Raw genomic sequence first — 17,146 nt, forward strand, 5'->3', positions numbered from 1 at the left:
GCTTGCTTCAGAACTGGTTTATTACTGTCTTACATACTTGCATACATGACAATATGACATTGATGCATCAAGGCGGTTTGTTAACAAGGGCCTACCGGGAAACGCGAAAATCTAAATTTAGTTATCTGCCTCTTTATCGCTCGAATATGCTAGAGTGATAAAAAGGTTAGATAACGAAATTTAGATTTTCTTGTTTCGCGGTAGACCCCCAGATTGTAATGGGTTGTGTTAGTGCGTAATATTCCCTATAATAGATGCTTTTTTTGTTTTTAATAAATTTTGTCCCCTGAAATCCAGTGTCTGGTCATGTGCTTGTGGTGCTCTTACACTTTTTTATTTGTTTAAACGGGTTGACCACGACGATATACTATTTAGTGCGATATTGAATTTCGATTCGGTGTAAACAGTACTAGAGTCAGACCAAGAATAGTCTGCAGCTGATTTGATAGCCCACGCAGGGCAAGTGTTATATTAAACGTCAAACTTCTATGAAATTATGACGTATAGCTGGTCTATATAAATGACACTTGCACTGTTTGGGCTATCAAATCCGCTGCAGACTTTTTTTGGTCCGACTTTATCAATGTGGGCGGACCCGTGTCCCTCAATAAATCCTTCCATAAATCGCGCCTACATTACTACCCGACAGTTATCGTCGTTAACTTCGCCTTTGATTTCGGTGCTCCTATTATATCATCACTAGATACCCGCCCCGGCTTCGCACGGGTTAACAAATTATACACATAAACCTTCCTCATGAATCATTCTATTGATAGGTGAAAACCGCGTGTAAAATCTGTTCAGTAGTTTTCGAGTTTATCGCGAACAAACATACAAACACACAAACAGAGTTACGTGGCGGGGGACTCTGTTTTATAGGGTGTAGTGATAAGCGGTATCCAGACGGGATGAACAAATCGACCGATTTGATCAGAAATTAAATTGGCGTCAATCTCCAATTTAATCACCAATTTTAGATTTATGGTGAGATTAGAGCCCTCTAAATTAAAAAAATGCCCCAGAACGAAAATACTGGCGTCACAAATTAGTATTCTTGCGTCCGCGCCTCATTTTATCGGTAATATGGGTCATTATCGGCGGTTGAATTCGGCAAGCAAAATTGGCGTTTGCGTCCGCATGTCCTGATTCGATCGGGCAATTTAATCAGATTGGCGAAAAATTGACTAGTCTTATGGATACGCCTATAGTGATGAATATTTGAATAGAAGTAGGGAGGCTGCCAACGTACAAATAATTTACAGTGAATTTAGAAAAATGTGCTTCTATTTTAAGGGTGACGCGTTTGTACGAGACTTTCTGCCCGATTCGAACTTCGTACGATACGTCAAATATTACGGCTACATACGATATGGATTAGATATGTCATTATCAAAAGTGACGTTTCTTCAAACAAAAACGTCAATTTTGACACTGGCATATCTAACCTATACCGTATGTACAGGTAAGTAGTATTTGACGTTTCTTAAAGTTCGAATCGGGCAGTTTAACTTTCTAAAATAAGTGTGAGAGTGATATACCGGGTGTGGCCTGTAATATGAGCCTAAAATTTAACTATAGGCTGTACTTCTCATACTGATCAACATTTGTTCAGCGACTTTTAAAAATAACTTGTGGTTTGATTTTTAATACTCTTTATAGTTTATTCTAAGACGTAATGTATTGCGAATTTTGTTATGTTTAAGGCATGACAAGCAACGTCAATCACAATGATATGGCGAGGCGATGGCGTCCATGGAAAATAATATTTATTTTGTATGAAAAATAGGGAGTCTAAACACTTCATAATTTTTGAAAGTTGTTGAAGAAAAGTGTCACCGTTTGAGGAGTACAATCTATGTTATTTGCTCGTGTTACAGGCCACACCCGGTATGTATGACATATGTCACAATAGACGAAAAAGGACAACCATAAAATTCGTATAAATTTGAATCAGGATTTTGTACTTATATGCTAATACAAAGTTTTGTCGGAAACAATCTAAATTCAAAGTTTCAGGTGCGCGTTTTATTTACTAACATTCGCTGTTGGGATGAACATGCAAATCTAAAGTGGAAATTAATTATTGTCGGGACGTTTGGGGCCTAAAGTTGAATATTTTGTTAGGTAAAACTTGGTAAAACGTTTTATGCTTATATATACAGAGTGGAAAAATAAGTCGGGCCCCGGAGGGAAACTACCTTAAATCCTTAAGTTGGCTCATTTTACTTAAAGGAGAAATTCCTTTATTTTAAAAAAGAAATAAAACTTCATTCAAAGATCTTTCTTTTTTTCTTCATTTTTCTTGTCTAAAAATATTATTGAGTACTAAATATTCGGTTTTATGGATATTTTGTACGACAGACGAGTGTAAGACCTAATGTTTCTTGGAGAAATGTTATCATTAACATTAACTGTATCGACTAGTAGAAAAAAATAGCGAGTGTTCATTTTTTGGAAGTTTTACTCGGTAAGATTCCCGGTCGAGACAAGCGAATTAAAAAAAATCTTTGAATGAAGTTTTGTTTCTTTTTAAAAATAAAGGAATGTCTCCTTTAAGTAAAATGAGCCATAGTTTCCCTCCAAGGCCCGACATATCTTTCCACACTGTATATATGTTTCAATGTTGTGACCAGTTAAGAATTTCTCATATTTTCATTTCCATTGCTGCGTTATCATTAGAAATTGTACTTATTAACTAACACCTCAGTCATTAATATAGACGACGTATTTTTGACGCAGTATTGTAACACACAAAATAAAACTCAAACACTTAGGGCCATTTACGCGTTCCAGGGTTACCCAACTAACTCGTAGTTAATAGCCCTGCTTTATACAGTACAGTTTAACCCTGTATAAACGGTTAACTCCGCGTTAGTTGGCTTTCCCTGGAACACGCAACTGGCCCTTAACAGCCTAAAATCATACAGTCAGCAGCAGAAGTTGCTAAGCGGGCGAAGTGTTCAAAATTACCTTGACACGCTCTTATTCTCTTAAAAATAAGGTTCGTGAAGATTGTTTTGAACACCTGGCCCGCTTAGCAACTTCTGCTGCTGACTGTACCATTCTTTTCAGCTTTGCCCTGTAAAAAGCATCCGTTTTCATTGTTTTCAGTTATACGTAACTGTCCAAAATCATTACAGTACTGCTTCGGGTCGGCAGCCTTCAGCAAAACAACATGGACGCGAAACGTCTCATTAAAATTCATGCCGGCGCCGAGATTGCGATATTTATGACCTCCGCTCTATTTTATTAACACGGTTCTGGCAGATATCGATTTTGGGAAGTTGTTTTCAAATGTTGGAAATATAGGTCAGATTGTAAATGTAAACCTTTATTTGTTAAAAAATATGCAGGTTAAGATATTTTTTTAGCTAAATATGATATCCAAGAAATAAAATCGATTAGGCGCGTAACATCGTACACAATGTTAACTGTACGGTCGACGTCAAAGATATGTTTACATTTTTCGCCTTATTACAAAGGAGTAAGGTGCAAAAGTGTAAACATATTTTTGACGTCGACTGTACATCGGTGGACCTTATGTATATTGTAATAAAGTCCACCGATGTACAGTTAGGAGTGTTGCTGTTTGTACTATTATAAATACATATTATGAAGAATACAAGTAAAAAGTGTAAAAACTTTATCACGAATACGATTTCTTTGTCGGAAGTTCTAAGGAGAAAGTTCCTTGTGCCTTTACTTTTAGCCTTTACCTTTCGGCTATTAAAACGAAACGATATAATGATACCTCATTCTTTAAAAAGTTTTAAAGCTGACGGTAGTACACACTCTACATAAACATGTACAGTCACATGCAATAATATGTTACACAACTGAGGCCGCTAAAACATCTGACACGATCTTATTTGTAGTCATAAGAGCGTGTCACATATATATTTTGGCAGCCTTCGAAGAGTAATATATTACTATACAGGTGATTGTACAGTCAACAACAGTGCTATGAATACAGGCAAAGTGCCAAAAATATGTATACACGACCTTAATGTACAGGCAATAAAGTACTGTATACATATTTTTGACACTTTGCCTGTATACATAGCTCTGTTGTTGACTGTACCTACTGCTTCGACGATAAATTTAAGTTGCTGACTGGTTTTTGCGTGGACTTTTAATTCCTAGTATTATTTGTACAATGTGTTGCCATACGATCAAATAAATAAATAATTAATCTACCAAATTCATAGTTCTTAATTAAAATTTATAATATTTCTCGCAGAATCTCTGAAACATGAGCCTATCTTGTAACTTTACTCTTACTTTTAATTGGTTATAAGATACTTTTCGTGACTAGCTTTATTACGGCGTAGATTACTCCTTCGTTACTTGTTCTGACTGAATAATTCGCTGAGTCAGCGATGAGTAAGGGTAGCTGGAAACGTGACGTGACCTATGTTACTGCTGCTTTTACTATTTCATCAAATTATTACTCAGCACTGCGACATAATGCGGCCATGAAATAAAGTATTGGTGAATCATTTTAGTCTTGAATTTTTAATGTCTGTAAGGAATATTAGTTTTCACATCACCTATTCGGAAAAGGGGCTTTTTCTTCCCTGTTAGGAGGGATCAGAGTGGCACTTTTATGTTCTAGGACACAATTTTTTTTTAGCTTAAGCAATATGAAACGTATTATAATAATTTCCTCGTAGCCTGGTGTGAAAAGCAGCCTATGTCACATGGTAGCAAAATTATTTCCTTTTTTCTTTGGGCGTTAACACTTGAATCCCTCACTACGCTCGGGACTATTATATAATCCCGAGCGTAGTGAGGGATTCAAGTGTTAACTTTAATTCAATGTACTGTACGTCTTCGCCGTAAATATGTCATTTTGCTTCCTTGTGACACAATCTACTGTAGTTTGGGCCAAAGTAAATGTTATTTACATAAACCTTGTCTGGTACAATATTTTGCATTTTTGAATATGTCACATGACTCAAAAATTAGGTATGATAATTATTAACTGGAGTTAAAATGTTTTAGTTTCAGTGTTAACTCATTGTGGTATCCATTGACGCGAAACTGAACTCTTTTTAAAGATACGTGCTTTGTAGATTGTGTTGTGTGTGGTATCGTTATTTGTCGTATCTATTATTGCTATCTACGTATATACGTCTATATGTGGCATTTCTCCCCTTTAATTGGTTTCCTGACAAAAACGATCACCAAAGAGGTATTTGAGTGGTCATATCAGAAGATGTGCGGGGTCAGAATAGGGCTAACAAAACAATGGTCCGTCAAAGGACGAGCGGCCTTCCGCCCGTACCGACCGCCCGCCCAAAGATTACCGCACGCAGACTGCCAATGAGATGAACATTTCTAAAAATGTGCCATTCTAAGAACTCATTAATTAATTTTAAACGCCGGTAGATGATGTGATAAGCCCTAAGAATAAATAATTATGGAAATATACCATGAGGTTGGTTTTAGCTAACCTTTGACTATGTTTTTTATTGGACCCTTTTAAATGAGGTTTTCATGTCGGTCAAAGTTACCCTCCATTGGGTCAAAGTAACCCGAGTTTACGGTACATAATTAAGAAATTAACCTTCACCAGTTATTTTCTAGATTGGGAAAACATTAAACAACTACTTTCACTCACCTTTCCTACTACACATTTTTTCCCAACAATTCTCAAGAAGCACTCTTTTCCTTTTCCGTCAAACACAACAATCATTACCTCCACATTTTCATCTAGAACCTACACTCCACTGCCACAGTTTCACCTTTTCTACCCTGTCCCACCCCCCACCCCCACCCTCTGCGCAGCTCGGCTCGGCCAGTGCCCCGCGCGCAGCGAAGCCGCGCGCCCGTCTGTCGCGTCTGTGATCCTCGACGAATTTTATTGTGTTTTAGACTATGTGTTCTGAGTGAATCACAGGTGAGCTTGTTTTTTTTTCATTTTAATGTGATTTTTGAAAAATATGTCGTTTGATTTACAGAAAGACATGTTAACGGATCATACCTATATATATTATTAGTCATGAAAACATCTCAATTTAATGTGTTTATACAATGGAAATATTTAATCATCTTTATGTAATTTTTAAACATTTAATAAAAACCAAACGACAAACAGAATACGTCTTAATATGTTGTTGTTTAGATACTAATCTTATTTGTACTAAATAATTGGTGCAAATACATTGGTAATTTGGTAGTTAAAGAGTTTAACATTTTAGTAGGTAATAGAGAATACATATGATATGTGTTAGTTTAAATCAATATAATACATATGAATATTCTGCGTAATTCTTTTGAGTCGTTCGACAAACAATTAAAATTGGTATTATATTCTTTATTGAGTTGGAACCGGGTTGGAAAAAGATTTTCCAATGGTCTTTTGGTGACGAAACGTGAGCGTATATTAGTGTCGATCTATGTTAAGTTGTCTGTTTTAAAATCTGTCTTACATGATTTCAGAAAAAAAATCCTTAGATTTTTTTAGAATGGTTTCAACGCATTCACTGCCAGCAACCCGCCAGGCGGGCGCACAGTCCGTAGTCGCTTTTCTCTACATACATGTTTTCTCATGTTATTGGCTACGGCTCCGTAGCATTCCCGTAGCATTCGTGGTTATTGGCTCCGTAGCCGCTTTTCGCTACATACATATTTTCTCATGTTATTGGCTACGCTCGTAGCGCGTAGCACGCGCCGGCTTAATTAATTCTGTTTTGGGATTTAATTATAACCGATGGCTGGATTTAAAGCTATGATGTTAAAGCATTTAACTTCTGTGTTTCGTTATAATTGTAACGAGGTACCTATGGAAGAAGGGAGAAACGGCCTCTTAGCCTAGTCTGTAGTGACCCTGCCTACGAAGCAGGAGGTCCCGGGTTCGAATCCTGGTAAGAGCATTTATTTGTGTGTTCATCACTAATATTTGTTCCTGTGTTATGGATATTTTCTATGTATATGTATAAGTACCTGATGGTGCCGACATGGCTCCCTGCTTCAGCTGCCATAAATGCGGTCGCAAATGCCGGTCCCGCATTGGCTTATACAGCCACGAGAGACGTTGTTCCTCGCTTACAGACCCTGCATAAATCATCTGTCAAAATGTTAAAGGCCTGAATGATATGTATAAGTATTTGTATGTATGTGTATATTATACTATATATCGTCGGCTAACTAGTACCCACAACACAAGCCTTATTGAGCTTACTGTGCGACTAGGTCGATCTGTGTAAAATTGTCCTATAATATAATATTTATTTATAAGGTATTTTTTTATTTAATTAAGTAGAGGGCCCATGTGAAACAACTAATACTTATGTTACACCTGTGTAAGTACTTACCATGGAGGCAATAAATAGGTACCTATATGAATTATAAATTATGAAGAATAAAAACTTTTTGGAAAATAATAATAATTGAAGACTGGTTTTACGCTTCAAAGGTAAAACAATAATTAAGGCCTATAATGAACACCGTTAATTATCAATTCCTTTTACTAATAAAGTAAATTAATTATGAAAGTTACAAAGCAATTATTGAAATCAAATGAGGGCCTGAAAAGCACTCAAATTATCGAGTAATGAAGTTATAGCAATTTTAATAACCTGTCCGAATTGAAAATTACCAAGTGGATTACAAGTTAATGGAAATTAATGAATCGCTTAGGTTACGATTTTATTTCAAATGTGGGGCGGTGGGTGCAATGCAATGAATGACATTAAAAAGATACTGTACAGTCACCAGCAATAATATGTTACACAGCGAAGGCCGCAAAAATATGTGACGCGCTCTTATTGAGCTACAAATAAGGTCGTGTCAGATATTTTTGCGGCCTCTGTTGCGTAACATGTTATTGCTTGTGACTGTACAGGCGCCATCAGATATATCGGAGCGGCCAACGTGATCACAAATATCTGTACACGCCTCTGTGTCAAGGCGTTAGAGATCGTGTTCGGATATTTTGAGCACCTTGGCAGCTCCGATATATCTGATGGCGGCTGTACTCGTAGCTCTACCATTTGTAGATCGTGCACTGAAAAAAAAACCTGGTACTGGTAACCAGAATCTGGTTAGCTGTACTATATTGTCTTGTTGTATATGTGACGACAGGACACTTTGTAAATATAACCAGACCATTCTTGTTAAATTAAATTTGTTAATTCTATGAAGTGTATAGTAGTGGGTATAAGACTTTTAGTAAACCCAACTTGCCGGTCTGTTAATGGTTACTAAATAATACAGTAACATATACGTTCCTGTCCTGTTGTTATAACAAGGCACACAGTTTCTAGAATATTGTTATTTCTAATATAAAAAATTGGTATTCAGTCATTACAACATATTTCGGGTGTCTATGTTTGATATAATTCATATAATCATAAAAAAAATTGCACTTGTTTATAATTGGTAAAAAAAAATAAAAAAAAAAAAATAACAAGGTATTCAGTATATGTAACTGAACGATTTGTGCGGTGTACTGGTTTTATATTGTTCACGTTACCAGAACGCACTGTGCTAATGGGGCTTCTAAACGAGCCATATGTTCACTGCAATATGTGGCCGGCAACTATTGGTGTCCTCTTACTCACATGTTAGAGAGGGACACTAATAGTTGCCGGCCACATATTGCAGTGAACATATGGCCCGTTTAGAAGTCCCTTCAGCACAGTGGGTTCTGGTTACGTGAACAATATATAACCAGTACACTGCTCTTCTAGTAAATACAGACAAGTTTTTAAGCACACTTATTTTTTTTTATTTTATTGATCAGATAAGTAACACAGCATTACAGTAAAACCAAGGCACTGTGACACTACAAAAGAAAAAAACATTTTGTCTCCACAAAGAAAACAATAGACACAAAAATGACATACAAATTAAACATTGGATTTGGGCGACGACGTAACAGCGTGGCTCTGTAGCGTCGTCTGACTCGGCGTAGGATTCGGCAGGTTGCCCCGGAACCGCCGAAACACCTCACCCTTCGGCCAGAAGTTCGCGCTTGCGATGGTGTCCTGCAGAGGCCGCGGCACGCGCACTACAAATGAACTGAAGTGCACATAGTGACGCGACTGTAGCTGGTGCACCCTCAGCGTGTAGCCAGTCTTCCGGCGGACGTACTCCACCACCTCGTCGGCCCCGGCGGAGTAATGCAGGCGAGACACGTAGAGCTCCTTACTCGGTGTCGCAACTCGTAGGCCAGAATTAACCGGCTCCGCAGTGCCACACAGAGTTTTACGAGGCGGCCTGCGCGCCTTGCGTTTCCTTTCCACCAGTGTGAATCCCTCCTTATCCACATCGGTGCGGGTTAATCGTAGCCCGCACATTTCACTGTGTCAGCAACACGCAAACAACACGCACTTATACTATACACTTGTACTAGTTTACAATAAAATTATGGACAGGATCTACGTAAATAAGACATCGACCGGCCGGACCGTAAGACGCTGGCGTAATGGCTGCTGTTCTGTGACTTGCGCAATTCCTTTCTCCGCCCCCGCCACCCGCGCATACACCGTGGTGTTGGCACAACTGTTTGATTCGTTCAGACTACAATCAAAGACATATGTAACTTCGTATAAGACGAATAAAGTCTAAGGAAAAAACGTGCCTCGGAATTCAAGTGAAAGTCATTCTTGAATAGATGGCGCACACACCTTTAGCCTATCCTCGGCTAGATGGCGTGACGACACCGTTTCATATTTAACAATTTTAACACATGGATATCAGTGAATGAACATGGATCAAAATGATATAAAAATAATAAAATCATTTATATACACTATCATTTATATCACATATATACATTTTTTGATAACTTTATACGTTTTCATTTTGAGTTTTAGTCGTGTGTCGATAGATGGCAGTAAATTTACAGTGACTACAAAATGTACAATGACAGGACCCCTCTATACTATCTATTCTTTTTGCTATAGTTGAATCATCGAGAGCGTGGAATTGCATATGTAGTAGTATTGTTTGTTTACAGGCATTCTATATTTGAATTTTCTATTTTCTTGTACTATCAGCATACAACCACTACAAATGCAATTCCATCTTCTCGATAATTCAACTATACAATGCATTATAGTAACCACAACATAATAACTTGTAACGTGTACACTCGTATCTTTATTTTTATATATCAATAGTTAGTGTTACGATGCATATATTAAACGAGACAAACGTTTAATATTTACAACACTTGTATCTTTACATATACAACGAAATTGTAAGCAGTACTAAATTGCATTTAACTAGAATTAAACAGTGATGTTTAAAAAACAAGTTTTACACGATACAACATTTTTTGTTATTACTACCGGATTTTAGTAGGCATAACTATATTTTTAATTACTATACGTTCTGGTAGTATTGTAGAAAATTATTTTTTTCGGTGTGCGTTCACGATGGGGTTGTTCAACAATCAACACTCTACTGCCCAAGCGTGGACTTTATGCCTTTTGTAATAAGGTTTACCGAAGCACAGTTAACAGTGTGGGCGTTGGTACTATCTTTTTTGTTAAAAACTTAGAAAATTGATGAGCGTCGCATAGGTACCTATGACCTAAAGTGTCATTATATAAATAAAAATAAAATAAAAAAAATAAAAAATAAAAAAGCCTTTATTATTCCAAATTCATACATAACATGCATTATTTAGTTGTAGTTATTTTACTTATTACATTATAATATTATTATATTATTATAATATTAGTATAAGTAACTAAGTAACTTATACTATAATAATTATTATAGTATAAGTTACTTAGTGTCATTATATGGAACTTGCCAACTATGTAAACAAACCGCCATATTGAAAATGTCAAAGAATGACGAATTTACTAGTGACTTTTGTTTACATAGTTAGCAAGTTCCATAGAATGAAACTTTAAGTTACGTCGAATACTTCAGGTAGGTACAGTCACCACACGGGATTGTTATGCCATTTAGGGTTCTGGCTAAATTGGTAATTCGATAGCGTAAGTATTGAACAACCAATTTAGCTGGGACCCTAAATGGCGCAACAATCGCGGAGCATGATGGTACTTAAGGTATTTCTTGGATACATAAAAGTAGTAATTAGTTTGTTTTATGAAGGAAACGATTTGTAAACAAATTCTTTGTTTATTTTGAACTTTTTTGTTCTTGAATAGCAAGAACTGAACAAAAGATAGTGCTTACCTCAGTAAGTTCCATTCACAATGAATACAATAGTGCTTTTTTATGCATTTAGACACTCATGTTTCCAACAACCAATTTACGATAGAAAATGAAAATTAAATACGTGATGTAACAACAAATAATGAGTCAGTTCAAAACGCCGTCGAAACAGCGTATTCTGGAAAAATGACTCCCCATTTAGTACAAATGTTTTTGCGCGCGAAGCTTTTTAAATTGTCCGGTAGAAAGGGAGGATAAATGGCCTCTGTTAATTTAGCATTTAAGTCCCGTTGTTGGGACATATTTTGGACAAAACTTAAATTATTTGTAACACTTTAAACTCTCGCGTTTTGTACACATATTTAATTTGTCTACAAGGTGTTACAAACGGGTATACCGCGATATAATTTCATTGTTTTCACCTTAAATTCCGACGTTTCAGCTGAGTTGCACCAGCTGTGGTCACGGAAAGACGTCCCAGCAAATGTCAACGGAGATATTAATAAAACACCACTAAGCTACCCGAAATTAGTTTATAAAAATGTTCGGGGTACACAAAGAAATTGCAGCTACCCGTAGGTAAAAACAATGAAATTATATCTCGGTAGAGGTGTGTAATTAAATTATTTGTGTACAAAATATTGTACTGTAAGCACTAATTACTGTAGTATTTATCAGTATCTATTGCCGTGCTTTGTGATTTAACTTGTACATCACTAAAATATGCCTAACGAACAGTCAGCAGCAAAAGTTGCTAAGCAGGCGTGGTGTTCAAAATTAGCTTAACACGCTCTTATTCTCTTAACAATAAAGTCACGTCAAGATCATTTTGAACACCTGGCCCGCTTAGCAACTTCTGCTGCTGACTGAACAAATAAAAAATACAATCTATTTATTTTGACGATAATATTGAATTGAAATGTGAATACTTATTCTGCCCGCCTGTTCCTATCTCTATCGTACGCGCATAATTATAGGTATTGCAGTCCCGCCCATGATGCCGGCGGTCAATGCCCCTGTGCGAGCGGGACACACCTATAAAATTATGTGCGTTTGATAGGCATAGGAAACGGGTCAATGTACGGAATTCTTCGTGCTGAGAGCGTCCTTACTCTATTTACTTACAATACCTGGGAGACCGAGCTTTGCTCGGAAAACATAAAAACTCAAAAATGCGCGTTTTCCCAGAGATATAAAACCTACATAGCTAGATCGATTTATCGCCCCCGAAAACCCCCATATAGCAAATTTCATCGAAATCGTTAGAGCCGTTTCCGCGATCCCCTAAATATATATACATATAAATAAATAAACAAGAATTGCTCGTTTAAAGGTATTAGATATATTATATAATTAGATAGATTACTGAGAGTAAACGTTTTGTGTTTGAAATTAGCCCTTAGGGGGCCTAATAGGCTCTTTAAGGACCGTAATGAAGCTGCCTACTTCGAAGGTTTAGTCAGTAACACACAATGCTCGTGGTAAACAAAAATGCCTTTTAGCAAGTTGGGAGGAACGGCAAAGGCTCAGCATTCGTACTTACCCAGTTTGAAATACTTTGAGAGCTATTCGAACTTTTTAAAATTGATGTCCATTTAATTACATTTCTGGCCTATTACTTTTGTGTGTAAATTCAATAAATCCTTATAAATATGTACCTACATAAGTTAATATCCGCAATGCATGCTTCGACAGATTCTTCTAGAATAATGGGAAGTGGAGTAGGTCTTATTTAGTTTGCAAAATTTGACCTATGGTACATTCATACAAAGATGCTATACATAGCAAGTTAAATAAAAACTTCATACATTGGATCTCAAATCAATATGCTTTTAAGGTACAATATTTAAGTACAAGCAAAATATATTGCAAAACATCTATTTAATATCAAATTGGCATCAAATATTTCTGTAGTTCGAATGTCGCTTCAACTCTAGACCGAGCACATTCCTTTGTATGCACGGAGAACTTTTATCTCGACGTTTAGTTGGACACTTTGTCTTCGCTGAGGAGACTTTAGACATCAGCGGCATATCTAGTCTAATGTAATAGATCCCTCTATTTTAAGCCGGCAATGTTCTAGATACTCTCAGATTAGGGCACAATGGCTAATGATGCTTATTACCAAACCTTTTGGTGTTTGGCATTGTCAAAATGTTGGTCTCTTGCTTTAATAAAGTGTTACTAACCCACATTGAAAACTTCATTTGGAACTATTTAACAAGGTCACAAGTTTAAGTCGTTATACGATCATATACTTAGATCACGATGAAAAATCGAAATTTTTTGTAGACTATTTCGGTAAGGTAATTCCGAAAATCGCCCGAAACATCCCGAAATTCCATTTTCGGAATTACTCGAATACACCTTGCACATCTAAACTTTTGACGGAGCCCTTTCGAATTATCAGTCTAAGTCTAATATCCTTGAATTTTGTTTTTACTGTATGTACACTTGCGTTCAAAAGTGCATGGAGATGTTTCAACCGTAATATTAAGGCATTACGGTCGACATCTATCCATGCACTTTTGAACGCCACTGTACGTGTCCCATACAAATAGTTCAGTCAATTGTAAAATATGGGTGCACTCATCATACTCAAAAATATGTCCCATAGCTCTTAAATATGTCAGCGAATTAAGAACTATGGGACATATTTTTGAGTAAGATGTATGCACCCATGTTTTTACAATTGACTGTACTCCCACCTAAAACTTTTTTACACGCAACTCATTTCGAAAAGTAAAGTAAATCTTTATTTCAGTACATAATTCGCTATTCTATTCTATTCTATTATATTCTATTCTATTCTATTCTATTCTATTCTATTCTATTCTATTCTATTCTATTCTATTCTATTCTATTCTATTCTATTCTATTCTATTCTATTCTATTCTATTCTATTCTATACTATTCTATTCTATTCTATTCTATTCTATTCTATTCTATTCTATTCTATTCTATTCTATTCTATTCTATTCTATTCTATTCTATTCTATTCTATTCTATTCTATTCTATTCTATTCTATTCTATTCTATTCTATTCTATTCTATTCTATTCTATTCTATTCTATTCTATAATTAATTTATATGATATTGAGCATAAGTATTAAACATAAAGCATAAGCAAGCAGGTAATCGAATAACATAAACCAAGAGTACATTATACATATGGTTCCTACACTAGGCAGTTCTTGTCCTGTAGGTAAATAGTCGACATATCTAACTAATCCTCGCACCATTGTTCATACATTCGGCACTAACAATAAAAGAATCAGGACTCCATTGCAGTCGAGGGAGGCCGAGGTCCGCTCGAGTACTCTCGAGTCTTTTTCAGTCCAGTCCTTTCCCGGCCCCCTTGACCTCGGGCAAATTAAGACTGGTTTAATTGCGCGCCGTCAGCACGTCTTGGCTGTACGGTTTTATGGTAATGAGGATCGATACTGTCTTTGGTGGCGGCCATTTTGATTACAAATGGTAAGCGCTTTTTCGTTCTAAAGTGAAAGCAAAGGTCTAAAATGTACAAGATTGCTTGTCAAATAACAAAAGTGTTGTATTCAGAAATAATTTGTGCCATACGCGTCAAATATCAGACAAAGTAGACTTTTTTGTCTAATGTCCCTATTAAACTAAGTTCTAAATTAGATGAAATATAATTTAAATTTAAATGGTAAGCCACACGAAAGCAATATATCTAAATATTACTGAAAACATTTTATTATGAAGATCGGCCATTTCCATTTATAAGCCTAAGGTCAAAGGTGAGGCTTGAAAGAGCCAGATAAAATAGAGATTTCGCCATTCATTCGTTCATCATTTTATATCGAATGAAACGGATTCTGTTTTATAATTTTGATGTGGTTTTCATCTTAATTTGATACGACCTTGTCCGTGAGCACCAATAATCAGCGTTAGCGGCTCTTAGTGCATTGGTGCTGACAAAATGCAATCAGTACGGATATAATGGTCGTTTTTGTCTATAAAACAGCGTGATAAAACGGTCCGTCACTTTCTATCCCGCGGAGTTAAAAAGTGACAGTTATTTAATCACGTGGATAAGGCGATCCATAATAATACGCCAGGAGTTGTCTCATAAGGCATTTCGTTCGAACTTATTGATGCGCGTGAAATGCCTGATGGCTTTATCAAACTACACAACGGGACTTAATCGCGTATTTAAGTTTTAAGATTTACGCAATTAAGTCCCGTTGTGTAGTTTGATAATGTTTAATAATCGTGAAAGTTTAAATCAGTGTTTTGCCTGATGGCTGACGGTAATGACATGATTCAAGTACATCAAGGTCCTAGGTATCTCTTTGGTTTAGCCCATTGGTTGACTGGTAGACTCCCTTTAGGCTTTAATTCCGCCATTTATACTATCATATATTGTGCGATAAAAATTTAATAATTAAATAAACAACATAAAGTCAAAACCTAATCAAATTGTTAAAACAGAACTTGCCTCCACCTGACCTTGAACTTTAATAAAAATTCTCAACAACATTTTGCTTTTAAAAAGAGAAAAGTCGATATTGAAAACTCAATTCACTATCGGCCCGATTCGAACTTTAAGATACGTTAAATACTACAGCTAGATACGATATGGATTAGATATGTCAGTGTCAAATGTGACGTTTTTTCAAACAAAAACGTCTTTTTTGACACTGACATATCTAATCCATATCGTATCTAGCCGTAATATTTGACATATCTTAAAGTTCGAATCAGGCAGTATATTTATTGCATATAGGATTGAAGCAAGTTTAGTAAATTGAACTATGTGAATAAGATAAGTTGCTTATAACCGGACCGTTTACCCTCGGTATACCTAAGTTAATATATGAATATACATTGTTAACCGTTTCCAGCGCGCCGGGACGGTCGAAGTAGTTTTAATAAAATGTATCTTCAGAAAGGGTTAGCGTTTATTAGGGTTGAGTACTGTAAAAAGTTGCTAATAGGTAATTGCCAGTACATATGGTAACAGGTAATTTGCAACTATATGAATAAAAATGTAATATTTTCCATAATATAAATATCCGGAAAGGAAAATGGAGACTACGTTTGTACGGAGAAGTGGTCGTCCACTATCCTCTTAATCAATCAATTAAAGTTGACACATCCCTTCCCCCCAATCACTTTTAATAAAGAATAATCGATAAAAGCTGAAAAGCAAATCAATTATGAAACTCTAACGATGTTTGCGACAAAATATGAGGCAAACTTTGCCAGCATCCGCAATATTTGAAGCCAGAACAAAAGGTCGTAAGAGCCTTGGACATTCAGTGCTTTCTGTAAGGTGTCGTGTATAAGGGCGGTTCTTCACTTACGCCTCTATGGCATGGGGATGAAGTATCGGGGGTAATGAACAAGGGAGTTTAATTGAGTTATAACGGCAAGCTATACAGTATTCTCCAGTATGTTTCTTGCTAATACGTGAATGTATTGCAACTATACGTTTTTGTTTAAAACGTTCATAAGGTGGTGGCACTAGTGCTCGACATACTAATGCCCAATAGATGCCCTGCTGTCACCTCTATTGACAATGACTTAAGTTTCAAGATGACATGTTACTAGGACCGCGTCGAGCACCAGTACCACCACCTTACTTATAGGTACTTAGTTGTAATATCTGACTATTATGACTGGATTACGGTTTATTTCGTTTAAGTTATTTTAAAATTCCTGAAAATAAGCCATGTACTTTATTATGCATTGGCTGCATTGCACTCGCACCAATAAACAAGTGTGATTTCAAAAATCTGAATGTAGGTACATACCTTGTTCCCAATTTGGAGCGAATTTTAATTTTGAAATTGGAGCGAACTGCCCTCTTGTCCTGTTTGTCTTTTGAATCGGTCGAGGTCGTTTCAGGGTAGTTTTCAATTATATTTTGCGTTGGGTCGTTATTGTGTAAAAGTTTGGAAAGTTTCGGGACGGCACGTTGAATTAAATATAGTCCATAGTCCCTACCTAGTAGAATATTTCCATTTCCAAAACATGG

General features: G+C 36.3%; 1 protein-coding gene across 1 annotated transcript in view; it reads left to right on the forward strand.

Moving 5' to 3' along the window:
- Nucleotides 1-5,809: 5,809 nt before the first annotated feature.
- LOC134791225 (thrombospondin type-1 domain-containing protein 7A-like) overlaps nucleotides 5,810-17,146 on the forward strand; it is a 187,232-nt gene continuing 175,895 nt past the window's right edge. Inside the window, exon 1 of the mRNA XM_063762200.1 lies at nucleotides 5,810-5,902. The gene's annotated coding sequence lies outside the window, so the exon portion shown is untranslated. The remainder of the gene's footprint in view (nucleotides 5,903-17,146) is intronic.

This window comes from Cydia splendana, chromosome 6 (assembly GCF_910591565.1).
Source record: "Cydia splendana chromosome 6, ilCydSple1.2, whole genome shotgun sequence".
NCBI classification, from domain to species: domain Eukaryota; kingdom Metazoa; phylum Arthropoda; class Insecta; order Lepidoptera; family Tortricidae; genus Cydia; species Cydia splendana.